We start from the raw sequence: 19,957 nt of genomic DNA, 5'->3' as shown, positions 1-19,957 counted from the left end.
CTGGATGAAGGGAGGAAGAGAAAGACGAGAGAGGGAGGAGAGTGCAGCTGAGGTGAATGGTGAGATGGAAGCCACAGCCCGAAGCCTCAACACAGTCTGGAAGGGTAATCTAATCAGGTGTTTCCGAGACTCTCTTATCCCCATCTCTCACACACTTTCTGGGAAATAAGATGAGCTTATTCTTCATTTTTTAAGTGATCTTTTCCATTTCATTATCTTCAAATACTTATGTAAAGGTATGAAAACAAGAGATAAACATGCCTGGGTATCCCCTGCAGGAAGTCTAGAAATCTAGACAGGTTTCAGGATATTTACCTGCACGAAAATCACAGAATTAAGGTAATTTAATTTAATGCTGATAGCGAGTCAGGACAACACTGTGTGTTTTAGTGTACATGTAATGATTTTGGGTTGGAGAATGGCTCATATACAAGCTTCTACCAAATAATATATCAGAGTATCTAAAGAGACAGCATTTGCCACAAAGGATTCAACATTTTCTCCACACTGTGTCAACATTATCTACTATTTTACACCAGAAATGCCATATGGGCTACTGAAGAGTGCGGCTGTTAAAGCTGTCATAGTTACTTCCCAGCAATAAACCACTTTACTGTTCATCTAAAAGCAGTTAAAGAGTATAACACCAAAGCAGACCTCTTCATACATTTCTAAGACCCACATTTCAGTGCTAGTTGCAGAATTTGGCAGCTGCCAAATTGCTGCTGACATGTGCACTGAATTTATATGACTGACATCTTCTTACATCCTTTTTTTCTGCAGCTGTTAAAAGGTGGAAAGGTTTTATTATAAGTTGTGTAAAAACACAAGATTATCCAGATAATAAAGATTAAGAAAACTAGTTGTAAGTGTTAACAGTTAAAATTTTCTGCTATTATTTTAGCATTGCAAACAATATTACAAAAGTATAATACTGTGTTTATTATGTGTTCTTGACAAAACATAGACTGGATCCTTCTTAACTTATACATACAATCTTGCCCTTGTTTAATACTTTTTCTTATATAAAAACCGAACATTAAAAGAAATTTAAAAAAAAAAAACTGTGATTAGTGTTTAATTGTGATATATCACCACAGCTGAAATCATTGGATTTTCTTGAGAAATGAACAGAAAATTCTTCAGAATTCACATTTCGGTGTTTTTTTCCTCGCTACCTAGCCTGACCTGTCTCCCCAATGTGATGTTTGTGTATTGTATGTACGGTCGGCAAGGTCTGTCATCTCGGTTGTGGGCAAAAGACCTGCAACTGACAAATAAAGGCTATCTCTCTCATCAGAAGCCAATTTCTATAATTGCTTTGTTTTCAGATCTAACTGAATAAGCGCGTTGTACTTATTTTATAGCAAAGCTGTCATGGCTGCCGGGGCAAGCCGTGTGGTTTAGGAGGAAAAGGACCCAAAATGCAGGCAGTTGACTGGTGATGAGAGTGACGTTTATTTACAGAAGTGGCCGTGACAAAAACAGGCAAAGAAGGGTGGGGAGCTAACCGAGACCTAAACTGGAGGAAACTAAAGAACAGACCTGAACATGGGACAGAGAACAGAGGATGCAGAGAGACGTAGAACACACTGACTTACGCGGAGTTACACAGAGAAACGACGAGCAGAGGCAAACACACACTATAAATACACAATAATGAGGAGATGACATGCAGGGGTGGACACAGCTGAAACTAATGGACATAACGAGAAGCAGACCTACAAAGTAAAACAGGAAACACGCAGTTTTACAACACAAACTCAGGGACACAAACAGAGCACAGAGGGAAGACACAGGTAGGGATGATAAACACGACAACCAAACCCAAAGAACTAATACAAAATCAGAATAAACACCAAACCCAAGATGAAGCCAAAAGGAAACACAAAAAGCTGGGTCAACGACCCAGGACCATGACAAAAGCACATAAAAAGAAAACATTTCAGTTAACAGTTACGCAAACAAACAGTCACCAGTTAAAAGAATCCGCATTTAAAACTTGTATATTGTTGTGCACTGACAAACAATTTTCTCTGATAAACACATCTCAAAGCCGTATTGAGTTGATGGCTTGTTGTTTACAACATTTTTGGGGGAGCCACAACACTCATAGTACATTCACAGTGGTGTAGATTAAGCATAGTTTGGCCAACGCTAACTAGATTTTATTTAGCTTACACGTCTCCCGTTTTTATTTATGAGCTATATATCTGATTTGTTGCCCTGGAGAATCTACTGTCGAGGCCGGTAGATCCACACCTGTGTATTTTAAATGGCTCAACAGTTACATTAGTGTTTGTCCTTAAACTTGTTCAGCTGAACATAGTTAAAAGTTAGCTAAGTTTATGTTCAAAGACTTTGAACACGGCAGATTTGATTCTATAATTCTATATATTCTTTATAAATAAACTATTGCCATTTTTAAGATAACATCTCTAAATGCAGAGGATGTCCAAAAGCAGGTGGGGTTGAGCAACAGAAGAAAACAAAAATGTAACATTACAAATTTTACTTGGTCTAATTTATGCTGTGGCACTCAGATGATAGGGTCAGAATTTGATGCAAACCTTGGCTTAACCAGCAGCTGCTGGTGTTGTAATAGAGTGCAAAGCTTTTGTGACACACTGTGAGATCTTTAGTGGCACTTGTATATTATCCAAATACCAGAACGTGAGCATAGTAGTTAACAATGACCATTCCTTTAAGTTAACTCCATCCAAATAAGTGAGTTCTGACGGAAAACTGAGATTTGCTATTATAGTGTGTTTAACAAAGTGATTACGTCCAACAGTGGCTTTACTGTATAATCTGTTGTAATAGTGACAATGTATTATGTCCTTGTATGATCCTGGGATCATGTAGCATAACATAAGCTGAAAGAACAGGCCCCTGGGAAAAGAAATGCATTTTTTGTATCTTTTGTTTGTTTGTTTTTTAATCAAAAAAAGTCTCATAGTGGACAGCCTAACAAATATTGTCACTTTTTTACAACTTCAGCAACAGATTCAGTAATCCAGAATCCTGTACAGGCATGTTAAAGCCAAAGTATTGATCTTATCTATTTACATTACATACAATTTCCTAATGACTGTTCTGTTGACTCATTTAAGGAGACAGAACATGAAAGTCCCGAAGTCTCAAGCAGCCACAGAACAACTTGTTAAGACAACTATAGCCTAACAACATAACCCAAAGAAACAAATGAAAATACGACAGCTTAGCTCTCTATCTAACACAAACAGGTGAAAAACAACTCAAATAAATGGCAGCTCGCCCCGCCATACTCCTTCAGACTGACAAGCAAAGAACCACAGGTGTGGCCTGCTGATATGAGAGAACTGGAAACACTGTTAAAATCAAATTATTTCCATTATAAAGTTACAGTCATTCTAAAATCACAGGTTGCTGAATCCCTGGGAAATTTAGCTCTACTGTAGCCTCGTGTTACCTTCAAATGCCTTCTATATTGTCAGCGACTCGGGTTTCATTCCCATTCAACAAATTCTGAGTTAAATAATTACAATAATGTTGCATCACAACAGATTTTTTTCTTTCAAATATAAAAGCTGAATGCAGCAGTGATGGAGGAAAAAAACAGTGTCTGTCTATAACACACTCCTCCTGTGCGTAAGCTGCCTTTCTGACATTTTCTTCTTCTTCTGCATTTTTGTCTCCCGCTGATTCGTCCATATGGTTGACATGTTGGACTTACTGCACATGTTCTGTTCTCATCCCATGTCTCGCACATCTCCTCTATCACTTTCCAGTCAGAGATGAAACAGAATGGTAATGGACAACATATTTTAAAGCTACTGATCAAGCCTGCTTCAATCTGTAATCATATGAAAGCTCGCAAATTTTACGAGGCATCTGTGGAGAACATCTGAAGACATACAATGTAAATGCATACTGCTTCATGTATATGTCTTGATTACGGGAGGTTAATGGGCTGAGCTATAATTATCACGTTGATGAAAAGGTAAGCAGTTCATACTGACATTTCAGTAATGACCATGTTTGTAGAATTATATACATCCACATCCTACATGACGTGACATACGGATAATTTAGGTTTGGCTGGGGAAGCTGAAGTGAACGTCGGAGTCATTCAGTTATTTAGATGCCCTTCCATAACCTGAGGATGTGTGTTCATTTATGTCTTTTATTAGGTGAGAAAGGGTACTATTTTCTTTTATGAGCCAAATATCCTGGAGATTTGAGTCAGATTCAAGGCACCTGGTGATGGGAAGGATGAAAACTTTATTCATCTTTAACTATCTTTAGTCTTGTGTATAGTTATTAGATGTCTATATTCCTCTTTGAAGAGGCGGGGGTTTAAAGGGAAAACAGCACAGATCAGTAATTGCTAGAAAGTTGGCAATAATCTCCCATATCCATAATGACAGAGAACGTATATTTCCAGTGTTTTAAAAGTTGAAATCTTGCAGCAACACAAACATCAACGTACAGAAACCTATTATGACCACTTAACTATCACTGGAAGTTCTTTAGAAAAGAAAAAAAAGCAACATTTAACAGACAAACAAGCCTCTTGGGTGGTATACAGACTCTGAGAACACATGACAGAACACCTGCTAAAACATAATGTGTAGTCATTGGTGTTTTGTATGTTTATGTCAAATTAATGAGCACAACTGCCAGTAAAGTCCCAATAAAATTCGGCTTTCTCTTCTTAGACAGATGTTGAAGATGACGGTGCAAGCCAATACCTGCATACTTATAAAGTGTCTCCTGGTGTGCTCATTTAATATCCACGCCATCATCTGGTGCAAATATTGATACCTTATGTATAAACTGCAGGAAGCTGATAACAACATCAGCATTTGTTCATTATCTTAGCAGTCTTGAAGATACATATATGCAGCAGCTTAGAATAAGAAAATGTGAAGAAATTGTAGGTTTCTTGTCACACATGCCACACACCAACATAGTCAGACCAGACATTAGCCAGTAACTTAACCTGCTACTCACTAGTATAAAGTCTCTGTGATGGAGGATTGTGCCGTGTAAGAACAGATCATCTGATTTTCTGTGCACTGACCATTAACTAGCAGGCTTCCTGTTTGCTGCCTCCTGCATGCTCCAGGCAGCTCCCACACCTAACCCACACAAAGTATTCCCAGTAGTGTGAACATGTCTAAAACAGACTATTTCCTGCTGTGTGCTACATGTGAGAAAGGACAACTGTGCAAAACAACATCCTTGTTAGCTGAATCTTTATGTCCAGTGGCTTTTCCATTGTAGCGTCTCTCATTATTAAACAGAGGTGGCACACCGAGTCAGAAGTTCACAGTGAGCTTGAATTTTGTGGCCAGATCATGTATTTCCGTGCTCATCTTCATGTGTGGGGGTTCAATGGCTCCACTTAACTTAATGCTAAACACTTGCTGGTTAACTCTACTGATAAGTCGTCATCAATATGATTGAATTCAGAATTTACTTAAAGATCTGTTGATTCAACATTAGACAAGAAGACTGTGTGAGTGATTCTAATGACTATTTTCGAGACATTTTGTTCTGACTTTAAAAACAAATTAAGGTTTTACATTTTGACACTAGTCATAGATAAGAGTTGCCTCACAAACTTTGTTTTAACTGTCCCACTTTTAAGTATTTTGAGTAACTTGCACATCTTTTCAACGATCACTTAAATACATTTTCCTCTTATTTTCATTATACTCAACCATATGGTGTCCTTTTGCTGTATCCTTATGATTTCTAAAACTCTGGCTTATTTGAGTTTTTGTAACACCAATCTGAGGTTATATCTTAGTGTCTGTTTTTATTGATCCCATGACTGTCATAACCAAGACAGGACACCCAAAAGTCAAAGCCTTAGACATGCAAGACTATCCATAAATGCTGGGTGATGTTTGGTGCTTCAGAATTTAAATCAAGTTCACAGGAGCCAAGCTGCCTCTCTACGCAGCCGCGCCATCACCCAAACAGCAGGGGTATCGAGCCGACATTCACTCTAATTATAAATCAACCTCCTGCTTAGTCTCCTCAGATTGCTCACACTGTTCTCGCTCTCTTCCTCTCTGACACTCACTCTTTTTTTCCTCTCAGTCTCTCTCCTACACTCTGTCTCTCTTTCTCTCTCTCCCTCTCGCCCACGTCTATCTGCAGCCAAATGCCGGTTCATCCGAGGTAAATCTGCACCGGATGAACAATCACCACCACAGTGGATGCAGTTTAGACCAGATTCTGAAAACTTCTTTTGAACAAACAGGTGTTCTGTCTGCAGATGGACCCCTCAAACGTGTTTCTAGCTGTCAGTGACATTCATACAGCTGGTTGTATGAATGTCACTGACAAGTAAAGGTCGACATCTTTACATGGTAGCTTCGCAACCTGTAATTCTCATGCCTTCATTACCCCGCCTGACAGTAACACGCAGAACTGGAGATGTACCCTGTCATTATTAGGAAATTGATGACACACTGAACCTTCCATTAGTGGGGTAACACATTGTAAAGTGTGACCTTAGGATGGCGCCAGATGAGAGGACATTTCAGATTTGACTCATTCCACGCATACCTGTCTAACTGCCATAAGTTTATGAGTCCTTAGCCTCACAAGCGTCACAATATTGTGGTTAACATATCATCACATAACTTCACAGCAATCCTTTTGTGGTAATTCTCTCTGGACAAAGTTGTTTGATCAAAAAGCACAACTGGTTGATAATCCCATCCTTGCCCAATCCCAGATGATTTCAACATTAATGTAACGTTCAAGTTAAAAGTTATTTATCAACCATACCACTGAATGTTTCTATTTCATTTCCTGCTGTTGTGAAGGTAATAATGGGGAACTATGTCATGTTGTTAAGGGATTCCCTGGATGCCTAGTCCACTGACCTGATCTGTAACCAGGTCCCAATCCTCCTGACCCTGGTGATTTGGCCTGTAATGCCTAGTGTCGCAGTGGAATAAAATCTGCATCTCACGTTAATCTGTCCTTAATTACGGCAAACGTGAGCTTTGCAATGTGGCACAGGGTGTCACTTTTTAAGGACAAACATCTGATGATTCAGTGTTGATACTTGCATGAGGGTTGTTCATTTGAATGCGTGCATACTTCTTATTATGATAATAAAGACCATGCAAATCTCAACCGTTTTAAGGGAAAAGAAGATCCAGAAGGGTGGTGATGAGAGTCCTACCAGTTATTAGTGACAATCACTGCATAGATAAGTCACATGAGCCAATGATACTATACAGCACTTAAGCCCCAAGAGTGTGCGTATAACCCGAGATGACCCTTCCAAACTGAAGCTCTATTAAACAAGCTTGACTAAACAATTAAGTCAAAACCAGTGCACCAAAACCAAACCAACCACACTTACTGGTTTTGGGACATGTGAGAAATATCTGTCTACAAATCCGGGAGGAAATAACTGACTTGCATATCTGTTTTTCCATAGCTGTCCCCTTTGCCTCTCCATTTGTCTAAACCACACCCTGAGGTGAAACAAGTCCAGAAGAGTGTGGGGGGCCCTGCATTGTGGTGGCTGAGCTTAGGAAGGATTTAAACACTACTACTTAGCAGCTCTTAACCCCACTGACCCTTTTCGAACTAATACAAATCCTGTTGTGCGAGAGAATTACATTAAGCCCTTGCTTTGAACCCAGGCTTCAGTAAGCACATGGACAGGAACATTTATGCTAGAATGTTAGCTCTTAGCATAACTTGGTAGGTTAACTATGAGTTTTCTATTTTGATGTGTGCCGCTGATGTTGCTGTGCTAGACTGCAATGAATTGGTGGAGAGATGGACCACACTGAGTTTTGTTTCTTTGAGGTTTGGATGATGGTAACTTTTGATGTTTACTGCTGGCCCCTGATCACTGAAAAAGTGATATGAAAATGCAAGTGTGCATCAGTGGCTTACTCAAGTTGTCTGATGGTCTGTCATTTTGTTTATAACTGTATTTCTCCCTTTTACACACAATCTAAACAGAGAAGCTCAGCATCATGAAGTCATCCCATAAATTTCCTGATCTCACCTCTTTTAGCCGGGGCTGAAACAAAGTGGAGCCTGTGCAACAGGTGCTGGAAGTGATTCTTTTTTCCCTTTTTCTCACTTCTGAAATGATCCAGAGCGCGTTTTGTGAACAGAATGCAGTTTTCATACACAGACAACTGGCAGATGTAGTGGTGGGGCCTTTAACAAGTTACATGACAGCAAATTAATTGTAAAATATAATAACAGCCCTGTAGACACACACATCTTTTTGTTCCATTTTAGTTACACACTGTAGGCCCTTGCAATACCCCTGTGACATCATCCTGCTTTGAAACCTGGAGTTCTATTATGTTAACATCTTTTGGGTTTTTTTTGTTTTGCTTTTTGGGATGTTGACAAGACTACATGATTATGTTTAGTTAGAAAAAGGCATTTCTTTCTTCAATCCTAGAGGTTGATGTGCATTTGATACATTATTTAGATTTGTCATCAAGGTGGATGCTTTCATTAATTTCGTTAAGCAGGCCTGGCTGACTTGTCAGCCCATATGGCATGCCCCAGGTGATTATGAATAGGATGTCTAATTTTTGTCTATGGTGCACTTCTGCATATGATACAACCACAACCCTTGACTTTCATTAATCTTCACATAAAGCGTGATCAAACAATTCTGGGGTGCGCCTCTTACAATGAAAAAACCTGGTCAGATTTAAATTTTGCTGATCTCCTACCATCCCATATACAGTGTGACTGCATTGTCTGTTATTTTTAGAAGTCCTGTTATGTCCCCTCATACTTGTAATGCTGGATCTTCTCCACTCTGCCACCACAGAAAACTTTAAGCTTGATTTTTGTTTTCGACAGACAATTTGGGCCAAATAGAGCAGGTGGCAACCAAAGATTGCAAACCAAAGATGGCATATGCAGTAGGCTCTGTGCCTACACACGTTAGCAATATACATGTTAGCATCTTGCTAAATTAGGACATTACAGGAAAAGTCCACATTGACAGTTTTACTGTTGTGTTTATGGTGCACATGGTGAATATCGAAAAAATGTTCCTGGTGAGTCTCTCCTTATGTGATGAAAAGTGACAAGTTGAGTGGAAATCGACTCAAAAATGATTTGGTTTAATGAGAAGCCAATGTTTCACGTTTAAGCCCTCTAGAAGTTAGCGCTCCATGTAGCCGAACTGGAAGCTGTCTGGACATAGCAGAGAAGATGGCCTTGAAGGGGAGATAGTCAGATTTAAATTAGAGGTTTTTTGTTGTTCTTGTAAATTTTTTATTCACACCTTGTATATGACATGTGTGGGCTGAGTCTCATAGTCAGATAAACACTTGATTGTTATGATCTTTGTTTCTTTCTTTGTTCTCTTTCCTTCTGCAAAATCAACAAATCCACAACCTCTTTTTTTCCACTTACAGCTGCCAAAATAAATTAAATAAATTTTGGAAGAATTTATGCAAATTCAATAACTTGGAGTCAAAGAAAACTAATACCAGGTTGACTCTTAAGCAACCACGGTGTTATACCGGAACCAGTGTTGTTATAGCTGAACTGAGTCACTGCATATGTTAACCACTTGCCGATTCTTCCAGTAACAGTATCTTTATATCACGTCTCTACTGGAAATGCATGACTTCAGTGTAAGTTGAGACAACTCTGATGCAACAGCACATCACAAAAGCATGCCTGTTTTCACGAAAACCTTATCCCAGACACTGAAAACAATTAGTCACGAGCCAGACATTTAAAAGAAATTTTCCTGTAAATCCTGATGAAAGAGTCTTATGTTGCACAAGTAAACACTAAAAATGAAAGAAAAAGGTCCATCCAGCTTTTTGTACCAAAAATGATCCCTGTGACTAAGTATCTCGAGGTATTTACTTGCTCTTCCTGTCTTTTACAGCAATTAAGTTGTACAAGACAGCTTTGAATTTGTGCAAGTAACTAGCTGTGCACACTGGCCGTCTTGTTGTTTTTTAAACTCACCTCACAAACGCAAACCTGAACATTTTGGCTAATGTGTAAATCAACCATGGTCTCTCATTCACTCCATCTCTTCAAGGGCAAGCTGTTGGGCTGACATTCAAAAGTTCTTTTTTTCTGGCAAGGGAAAGCTGTTTTAGGTTAACAGCCCCCCAGATTCTTGGAAAGCTTCATATTGTAGACTATAGAAAGAGGGCCTCACTGCATAGTTTATGGAAACCTCAGGGAATAGTTCACAGTAAATGGAAGAAAAACAACAGAGTGCATAGGCCAGGACACAGAATGTGCAATTTTCTCTGTCAATTTGCATCAAACTCCAACATTTAAGACAACATTAATGAGAAAATTAAGTGCTCTTTGAGCATCATCTGATAAACACAAAGAAAACTGAGACACTAATCTGTGGGGAGAGAGCAAGGTCTAACATAAGCAAGTTAACAAATATGCTGGCTCTCACACATGCCGAGCACGTACCCTCCACATACGCTCTGCTTCTCATTAAGCTCACTTACATGCTTCTCATTATGTTCGGGCCATCCTTTCCCTAGGCCTATAGCCTTATAGCCATTTATGTGTCAACTGAATTACCACGGAGAAGCATCTCTGTCTCACATGAATGTCTACTTCCTCTTCAGCCCGGTCTGATGTGTAACTCAACATGTGATCCTCCCCTGATCCTCGATTAGCCTTAAATGTCCCCCTGTGCTGCCTATATACTCACCATGAACTGTTAATACATTGAGGGCTAAGATGGTCGAAAAAAACATGACCCGGATTAAATAGTTTGCTTGTGCATCGTCACATGAAAAGGGCAAAAAATGCCTAATTTTAGAGATAGGATTCATTTTACATGGTTGAAGTTCGGTTCTTTCTCATGACTGTTGCCCCCCCACCAAAAAAAAAAAACAAAAACTGGCTAATCTCAAGGCAGCGAGTGTACGAGTCTGTCCTCGTCTGAACTCTGGGGTGGATAAAACGGCGAACACACAGCTGAGTCCTGCTGCTGCGTAGCCTCTCTCTCACTCTCTCTTCCTTTCTTTCTCTCTTTCTGCTCAGCATTAGCTTTGCTTTGCTCCATTGCCACCCGCCTGCTCTCAGCATGTCAACAAGTTAGATCTGAGATGTGACTGTGTCAAGTTGGACTCATGTCAGGTCTAAATATATATAAGAAGAATGCTATTTGGAATTCAAAGGAAGAGATACTAAAAGCATTAATCAGGAGATAAGCGCACGTATGCAGATGCACACACAGACAAATAAGTACGTATGCATGCCCATGCATAAATGACATTCAAAGCTATCCAGTTATCTAATTCCTAATGAAAAGTGCAGCAATGACAAGGGCGTAGAAAAAAAAGGAGCTTCATTTCTGTGGCAACCAGGGAAACTGAAAGATGGAAATACAAAAAATACTGCATTGCGTCGCAGTGTAAAATCTGAGTGACTGGTTCTTGCATAGCTCCAGCTTTATTATATCTTCACACTCCTGCTGAATAAAGTCCACCACAAGAATAACAGTACAATAACAGGACTTTTTTCTTTTACCCCATGGCTTTTTAACCTACCAGCAAACTCAAAATAATCCTTTGCACCTATAGTTTCACAGAGGATGTGTATATTTCTCATCGGTGGTTTGTAGCCTGGCTGTGTAAATATTTAGGAGTGACCTGAATGTGGTCCAGATGTTCTTCATGAACAGCATGGGATGGCAAGGAGAGTGTTTCTCCACCATCTGTCCATAAACTAAAGACTTTGATCAGAGAAGTTCTTGGATTTATCAACAAAAGGCTCAGCTGTACTGTGTAAGAATCGAAATGGCAATGTTATATAGACTGCTTTTGCCCTATGAATAAATATGTCTGTGTCTCAGTACCAGTAATAACTACCATCGTCCTTTAGTGACTTTATGATATAAAGTGATCTGTTACCCCAGCTGTCTCATTGCTCCTTTTTTGTTTTGTTTTTTGCATACTCCAATTTAGTGCATTGTTCCATTTGTCACTATGTCTGTTTATATATGCTGGAATTTGTATTGTGTTCATTTTATTGTCTGGTCTGACCACTCTTAATGATGTTAGTGCAATTGTGCCCTAAGAAGGAAATCATGTGTTTTGTTGAAATAAAATTGCAAATGGTCTGCCTTTACTGCCTGTATCTCCTTTTACAATTAGCAATCACCCGCCATAAGTGACATATTGGAGTCTGCAACCCCTGCAACTTGGTGGGCAGCTGTCTTCATCACCACAGCCATCAGAACCACAAAAAGCAATGCTTTTGCTATTGTTATTTAATGAAGGTTGTAACTGTGACGTATCATAGCAAGATTAGCATGGTGTGCTACATTGTTCACTTGAGAAAAATTTGACAATTAAAGCAAATATTTAAAGCCATTTTCCAGACAATGTCAGCAGAGTGCCTAAAGTTACACAATGGGAAGTAGCCTAGTATTCGCACTATTGCATTTGGTCTTGATGACTGGAAAAAATCTGCAGTCTAAATATAAGAAGAAAAATTGAAGATCCAGACTATAATCAAGTGAAATAATCTGCCACCGTAGTAAGATGATAACACAGGGTAAAATTTCTTAAAATAAGAAATTTTTTTTAGATGTTTCATTCCAACTTTTTTAAGCAAAATAAACTCAAAACTAGCTCATAAATGCTTCTTTCAGTGACGCTTCTTTCTCACTTTGAGCATACATGAACCAGGACCGTGTTAGTTCATCAACCATGAAGTATATCCTGCGCTGTTTTCACACTGGTGTAATCGTACATCCCACAAACTTTGCTTTAGGAAAGCTAGCGGCCATGTGCCAGGCTTGCCAGGCCTGTCTAGGAAAGGTCAGGGTTCCAGTGCGAGTGGGAAAACACAGAGTTACTTAGCCAAGACTCAGAGTGATAAACTTCACACCCAGGACAGTGCTCGAAATCACTTTGAGGTTGACAGCTTTGCTAATTGAGCTATCGTTTTACTGCGACACATCTTTATCAAGCTAGGACGAGTGCTACATTCGCCAGTGACAAAAACACAGATGAGTATCTTATGAAAAACAGCTTTTTGAGTGCTCATCAGTTATCTTGTAAGCCAAGTGTTGCTTACAAGATGTAAAACACATTAGATAGTGGAATAAACAGCGATTAATAGCGCTCTCATTACGCGTCTCAGTTTTTACCACAAAGTGCGGCACGAGTTTTTCACATCCAGCAATTCAAGAAAATGGTGCTGAGATAGCATACTAAACTGAACTAAGACTGGATTAAGAGGCAAGTGTTTTGTTTTTACATTTGTACTTTGTGTATAAAGATCTTAAACCGCAGCTGCTGCTTTTCATTTGTTTGTGGTTTGTTACAAGCAAACTGCTTCTCAAAGAATCGTCTCATTTGTGTCAGCGTTCAGTTTGAAGTGCCAGAAATGTCTTTAATCTGCCATTTACTGTTCACTGCGCAAGTTGTCACAGAAATTCCTACATATTCCAAAAAACAATCTCTTAATGAAAAGATGCCACAAAACCCCCAAAAACTTGTAAAATGTGTCAGTGACAATGCCCAGAGCAGAGGGGGTAAATGTGGGCCGTGCTAGTCCCTATAGTTGACATTGTATAGCCTGTATTTTCTTTCAGTTTGAGGCATTAGATCTCAGGTTTAATGACTCTTTTGCAAAAGAAAAAAACAATGAAAAGTAATTTGTTGCCACAGCTGTGTCACCATCACTATGGGGAAAAAAATTATGGTATGTGGGGATTTTATTTTAAACACACATGAGAGAGTTATGACCGATCTACTTACTTACTGGGTTAAAAATGTAAGAAACACACTGAATTGCATTGCATTAAATTACACCTGGCAGACAGATCTGATCACACTGTGAGCCAAACCACCTCTGGAGGTCTGGCTGGCCTAACCACTCACCAATCACTCTTAGATGTAGACTCAAATAGTTCTTTAATACCAGGCGTGAATGTGGTCAAATCTGTTTCTTCTATTATCTTGTTCTCATCAGAAGTTTGCCAGGGCACATTTTGTGTTAATGACCTTATATTACCCACTCTGTTATTCTTTAAAACCGCATTTGAAAAGAATAGCTGTTTTGTTTTACACATATAGTCAGTGTGCTTGGGGCAAAAATACTTGTAGAGCAGATGTGCTGAAATGGGATAGTGAGATCGAGGCACCGGAACACAACAGCAACTCACGGTCTACTATAGAAATATACCACGAGTGGGAATGTCTCCGACACGGATGTGCAATCAATTTTCCCAATAAGGGGCCGCATGTTGTGGAGGGCCAGACCTGATTTAAGCTTACACATTATTTTTAAATAACTGAGCGATAAGTTCACACTGCAGGTCAGTGTAAGTAAATGTGACACGCGTCCTACCGTTGAGCCAAAGCAGCTTCTTTTTGCCGAATCTGACCTAAGCTGTTTAAATGTTAAAAACTCTGTTTGATTGTCAATAGAGATGAATTTGCAGAGTCTAAATTGTTCAGTAGTTTCGTTTGTTTAAAACGTCTGAGTTTGCATGTTTCCTTATGGCCTTTTCCCTCCTTCCAGACGGCTCTAACACATTGGGTGCTACGTAGGTAGGTGTTTACTCCTTGAAAAACCTCTCACTTCCCCCACAAACACATTAAATATGGAACCATAAATTGAAAGTGGACTCTTTGCGGGCTTCTTATGTAATGCCACCGTATGATGGGTATGGTGATTTGAACAAAAAGTTTCTCAGCCCCGTGTAGGAGGAAAAGGACATTAACAACAGCTTTTTCTAGACAGAAACTCATGTTTGCAAAAGTTTTTTTTTCTCTCGTGAAGTCTTGCTGCAGAAATAATTGCTATGAATTTATATACAGTTGATAAAATACTGAATTTTCTTTCATTTCCCTTTGGGTGTATCTTTAAAAACATGGGCTGGACAAGGGTTAGGGAGAATCTACCTACTGTATACACTGTACAGTATATTGTAGCAGCATTAGATATATTGGGGATGTAAGGCTGCTTGCTTACAGTGAAATCAAATCCTTCTGCTTAAAAGATTAAATTCACTGTTTGAGAGAGTGGCAATCATGGCAAGGAGAAAGCACACAGATTTAATGTCACTGGAACGGAGAAGACAACTTAGCCTTACTTCAACTTGTGCATCTTCACTGTAAACAGTCTCTACCAGCACTGAAAACTTGGAAAAAGCACAAGAATGCCAAGCTCTGTGTGTGTGTGTGTGTGTGTGTGTGTGTATGTGTGTGTGTGTGTGTGTGTGAGAGAGAGAGAGAGAGAGAGAGAGAGAGAGAGAGAGAGAGAGCGTAACCCAGACTTATGCACTGTAGCTTACTGATGTACTGATGTGCTGTAGCTGATTGATGGACACCTGGTGCACATCAGCTACGCGCATGTGAAGTTTCTTAGAAATCCCTTTTAGAATGACCTAAATCTACATTTTTGAAAGGGCTGGTTATTTCAACAATGAAAGTTCGTGCTCAGGAGAAAAACAGTCTCAAAGAATCAGACTGTGGCAAGTTTTTATTTATTCTATTGTGGTTGCTTTTAATGGTAAAGGTTTTTCAGAGCCTCTCTAATCTGATGCATGATGGTATTTAAAATGCACCTAAGTAGCGTGTCTATCTTTGACTCTTCATTGTATGCGACTGAACAGCATACAGGCACAGTCTTAATTAACTGTGTATAATGACACTTTCTTTGCCATGCTAATTTTCTCCGGGCTTTTTAAGCACTGTTGGCTACGTTCCCTTCAGCCTATACAGGCATTTTTTTGTGCACTCTTTGCTTGTTTCTTTCCCAGTTATCTCTCCTTTCAAATCTCTTTAACCTCCACTTTATTGCTCCAAAGCCCTTATCCAAAACACCTCGCCCTTTGCATGATTACAATACATAATGCGAAACAAAATGATCTCCCATGTTGCCCAGAGTCTTAAACTGCATTGCTCTATTTATTTTGCATTTTATATTTTGGCTGATACAGGCGCTGGTTCTTATTCATTCTGCCCTTTTAAATATTTAGGGAGCTACCAAAGATTAGCTGAGGGCACCCTTATTCGTATCCACTCTTTCATTGAGTTAGAGAAAAGTTTATTGTCTTGGTGTAATACAAAAAATTTTTAAAAAATGCAGTGACGCAATCAGCATTTACCTACAAGTACAATCTTTTCCTGAGCTTAAGTAAAAGTGCATCGTTCCCTAAAACCAAACACAGGCAGAGCTCGGGATAGAAATCCTAGAAAACTGTGTCAAACAGGCCTGAACTTTCTACTCCCTCTGTGTTATTTTTCCTGTATGTTATGCATGAATGCTTGGATGTCCCTTGCCTGTTCTTTTCTCAAGTGGTGAGTCACATACACCTGATTATGGCACAGAGTGTCCTGTGAAAACAAGGCCACTAAAGCAACAAATGCACTGCAAACACAGTGACCTCAAAAAAATCACTGGCGTCACTTGCGGTTTCTCGGTCACTACCTTGTCTTTCATGCTCGCTCCAACTTAATCGCTCAGTCTCTTTCTGCAGTCTGAAACGGGACCTGAAATGACCAGCACACGTTCCCACTGGGGGGTTCAGACTGATTCATGTGGGAGCTGCTGCAGAGCTTCGCACTTCTTGTCTTAATATGTCCAGGCAGATGAAAGGGGGAGCAGAGCAAACCGATGGCACAGACCAGTGCTGCATTTTCATTCCTTTGAAATGGGAGTGTGATGCCAGGATCCACCAGGGGGTCTTACAAAGCCAAGGCAATAATAAAGAGGAGAGGAGGGTTACGGGGAAGGGAGGAGGTGTAGTTGCAGATTGGTGAGAGAGAAGGGAAAATAAGGAAAACGAGACAGATGGAAGGGAGATGGTGTGAAAAAAGAGGAAGGGGAAAAAAAGCAGTTCAGAGCTGCGGATGACGGCGAATGAAGTAATGTGCAACAACAGTCTGTAATGTGAAAATCCTTTAAAAGACTGGCTTTATTTTATAGCCTTTAAGAGCATGAAATCTTTTGAAATAAGTGGGGGAAACAGTTTCTCTCGGTCCACACCGCACATAAATACATATGAATGAAACACCTGCGATCTGACAATTCAAACACAGCTGGACTCAGTAAATTATCCCATTTTGTTGTTGGGTTGTTGAACACACTTATTTTGATCAACTTCAGAAGAAAACCAGAGAACAGAGTCTGACAGAGAATTCCAAATATTTGTAAGACTTTAATCACCTGTCAAACATTTGAAGCACACCTCCCCCCGATGACACACGGGCATTATATAGCATTCTGCATTTCTGATGAAATATTATTTTTGGAACGACTGCCGACAATTCACGCAGGGCACAAAAACAATCAGGGGCATATTTCACTAAAAATTGTTTTGCAGAGAAGATGTTCAGAAAGTAAATACACATGTTTTATTTATTTATTCAATTGTATTTTGCTTACGCTTGAACTAAGATGTGCTTTTGACATCGTATTAGTCATACAGACGTGTGCTTTAGCCTCTGTTTAAATTTTTTAGCAGTGTATTTTCACACCGTAAAAAAAAAGTCAGCTGTGAAAATCACAGATTTTTTATGACTCGATTTCTTTTCTTAGTACAGTTGGAGAATGTAAAGCAGCAGAACATATTATTCTACTGTGAATGAAAGAAATTCATCTAAATATTGACAGTAATCTTTTAGCTCACTTATTTTCTCATATAACTCACATTTATTGTTCTTAAATTATGTTTAATTTAAACAATTTGTATTGTACAACTGGATCAATTCAGTTGTTTCATTTCTACGTATACAGCCACACAATCTCTCCCCGACGTTGCCACAGATCGTTTTGACAAAAAGCCGACGTAGTTAAAATAGTTTCACATATTTAGTTTTTCTGCTTAATTTAGGCAAGGCAAGTTTATTTATATAGCACAACTCAACAACAAGGTGATTCAAAGTGCTTTACAGAGACATTAAAAAACAAAAACAAATAAAAAGCATGATTTAAAATTGATTAAAAAAACAGTAGATAAAATCAGTAGTTAAAATGTAAGTTTTGAAATTTAAGCTTAAACGTGTGGATTTGGTGTTTTATTCAAATGCAGCTGAGAACAGGTGAGTCTTCAACCTGGATTTAAATAAACTGAGTGTTTCAGCTGATCTGAGGCTTTCTGGGAGTTTGTTCCAGATATATGGACCATATAATATTCACAGCCAGTCGAAAATGGCCAGCCTACAAGCTGAGACAGCAGTAAATGTGAAGCTACACAGCATTTCATCATTAACTGAAGTCTGCTGAATTGTATCGTGTCCACAAACTAACAAAGGGAAGTCAAAGTCTAATAATAAAAGATGCCCAGTTCCACTGAATGCAAGGACAACATCAAGTTAGGAAAAAAAGTTTAGCTCAGTGCTGAAAGCACTGTTTTTGGTTTCAAAGAGGCCCATTAGGAGCAAAAGAATACATGACAATGAAGCGCTTACTTAATAAATTCAGAAACATTTGAAAAAAATAACAAAAAAACTCAAAATCTTCAATAAAGTCCTCACAGCAGGTCCTCCAGAGTGCAAAAACGCCATGGCTCTGGGACATAAAATAGCGGTATGTGTCTGGACGTGCACAAAAGAGACAAACAGAGCCCTTTGTGGTTTTATGTAGCTTTGCTAGTTACATGTAACCAGTGATGGGAATAACGGCGTTACAAGTAACGGTTTTACTTTTTTCAGTAACGAGTAATCTGACTAATTACTATTTCTATCGTTACATCGACGTTACTAACAGGAAAATGCGGTCGCGTTACTATTTTTCAACAAACAGACGGTTGAAGCTGTGTTCAGCTTACCGCCGACGGTAATCACTTTCTGGCAGACATCACTTTTTGGCACAACACCTGTAGCTAAGGGGGCAAAACAATCGCATGAGTGCGGCTGTTTGACTGAGGAAGAATAAAGTAGTCGGTAAGCCAATTACATGGCCACTTCAAGATGACAAAGCAACAAGGTGATATATACCAGTTTTTAAATTGTGCTGATAGACCACGTAAAACCAGAGTCACAATAAACAATATATACATGTGTTTTTTCCTCAATAGTTTCGTTACTGTCTAAGGACAGCGCTAGCAAGCACTCTCTGCTTGTGACCAAACCCCCCCAAAACAGCCCTTTCGTGTTGGTGGAAAAATGCATCATGTCGACCAATCAAAAAATGATATAGTAACATGACATGTGGTTGTTTAGGAAGAGGGGGAAGTTTTAGGAGTGACTGCGAGAGAGAAAGAGCAGAAAAAGAGAGAGAGCGAGTTTTGAAATGTGAGAGATTTGTGACGTTTAGCGTGTTTGGAGTGTGTAGTTAATGTGTTGTCTTGTGTAGTTAGTGTGTAGTGTTGTGGATAGTTTTGTGTTGTGTGTCAGAACAATGAGGCCACTGCTGTCTCCAGAAACCTGCTGCTGTCAGACCTGCAGGTATCAGGCTGTGATGTTCTCCTTTATAGTGGACAGAAATTGTTTGGTTTTTTTGGAGTGCCACAAATAATTTGTGTGGCATCTTATTGAATGCAGAACAGCTGATGGTTATGTAAATAGTTTGAAGTGGTTATTTATAAAAGGGTCAAAGGTAAATGGCTGCAAATAACTTTGTTGTTTGCAAAACTTGTGCTTATGATTTTAAAATTGACAATTTATATTTGCATTTAAAGTTATGAATGAACATGTTTGTGGTTGTTACAGTAAAAAATGTAACTTTTTCTACTCGGATTTTATGTTTTTTGTCTGATTTTTAGATCCATTGTGTTAATACAGTATGTCAAAATGAAAGCATGACTGTAATTTCAGACACGTGAGGTTGTGCCGAAAAGAATGATACCAACCAAGGCAAATAAATAGTTTTTAAAGGTGAAATGTGGAGGAAACATCAAAAGTAGCTAAAAATGGCCAATTATAGCCTGGACCCCAGAGGGTTAAACATTTTTTTTTTAAAGTAATGCAATAGTTACTTGTCAAGTAATTAA

General features: G+C 39.1%; 1 long non-coding RNA gene across 1 annotated transcript in view; it reads right to left on the bottom strand.

Annotated features, from left to right (window-relative positions):
* The window catches only part of LOC146496296 (uncharacterized), a 32,548-nt gene that overhangs the window by 7,297 nt on the left and 5,294 nt on the right, over positions 1 to 19,957 (bottom strand). The gene's annotated exons all lie outside the window — the stretch shown is intronic.

The sequence above is a fragment of the Neolamprologus multifasciatus genome, chromosome 19, assembly GCF_963576455.1.
Source record: "Neolamprologus multifasciatus chromosome 19, fNeoMul1.2, whole genome shotgun sequence".
Classification (NCBI taxonomy): Eukaryota; Metazoa; Chordata; class Actinopteri; order Cichliformes; family Cichlidae; genus Neolamprologus; species Neolamprologus multifasciatus.
The sequence above is the reverse complement of the archived record's forward strand: the minus strand, read 5'-3'. Positions and strand labels throughout refer to the sequence as shown.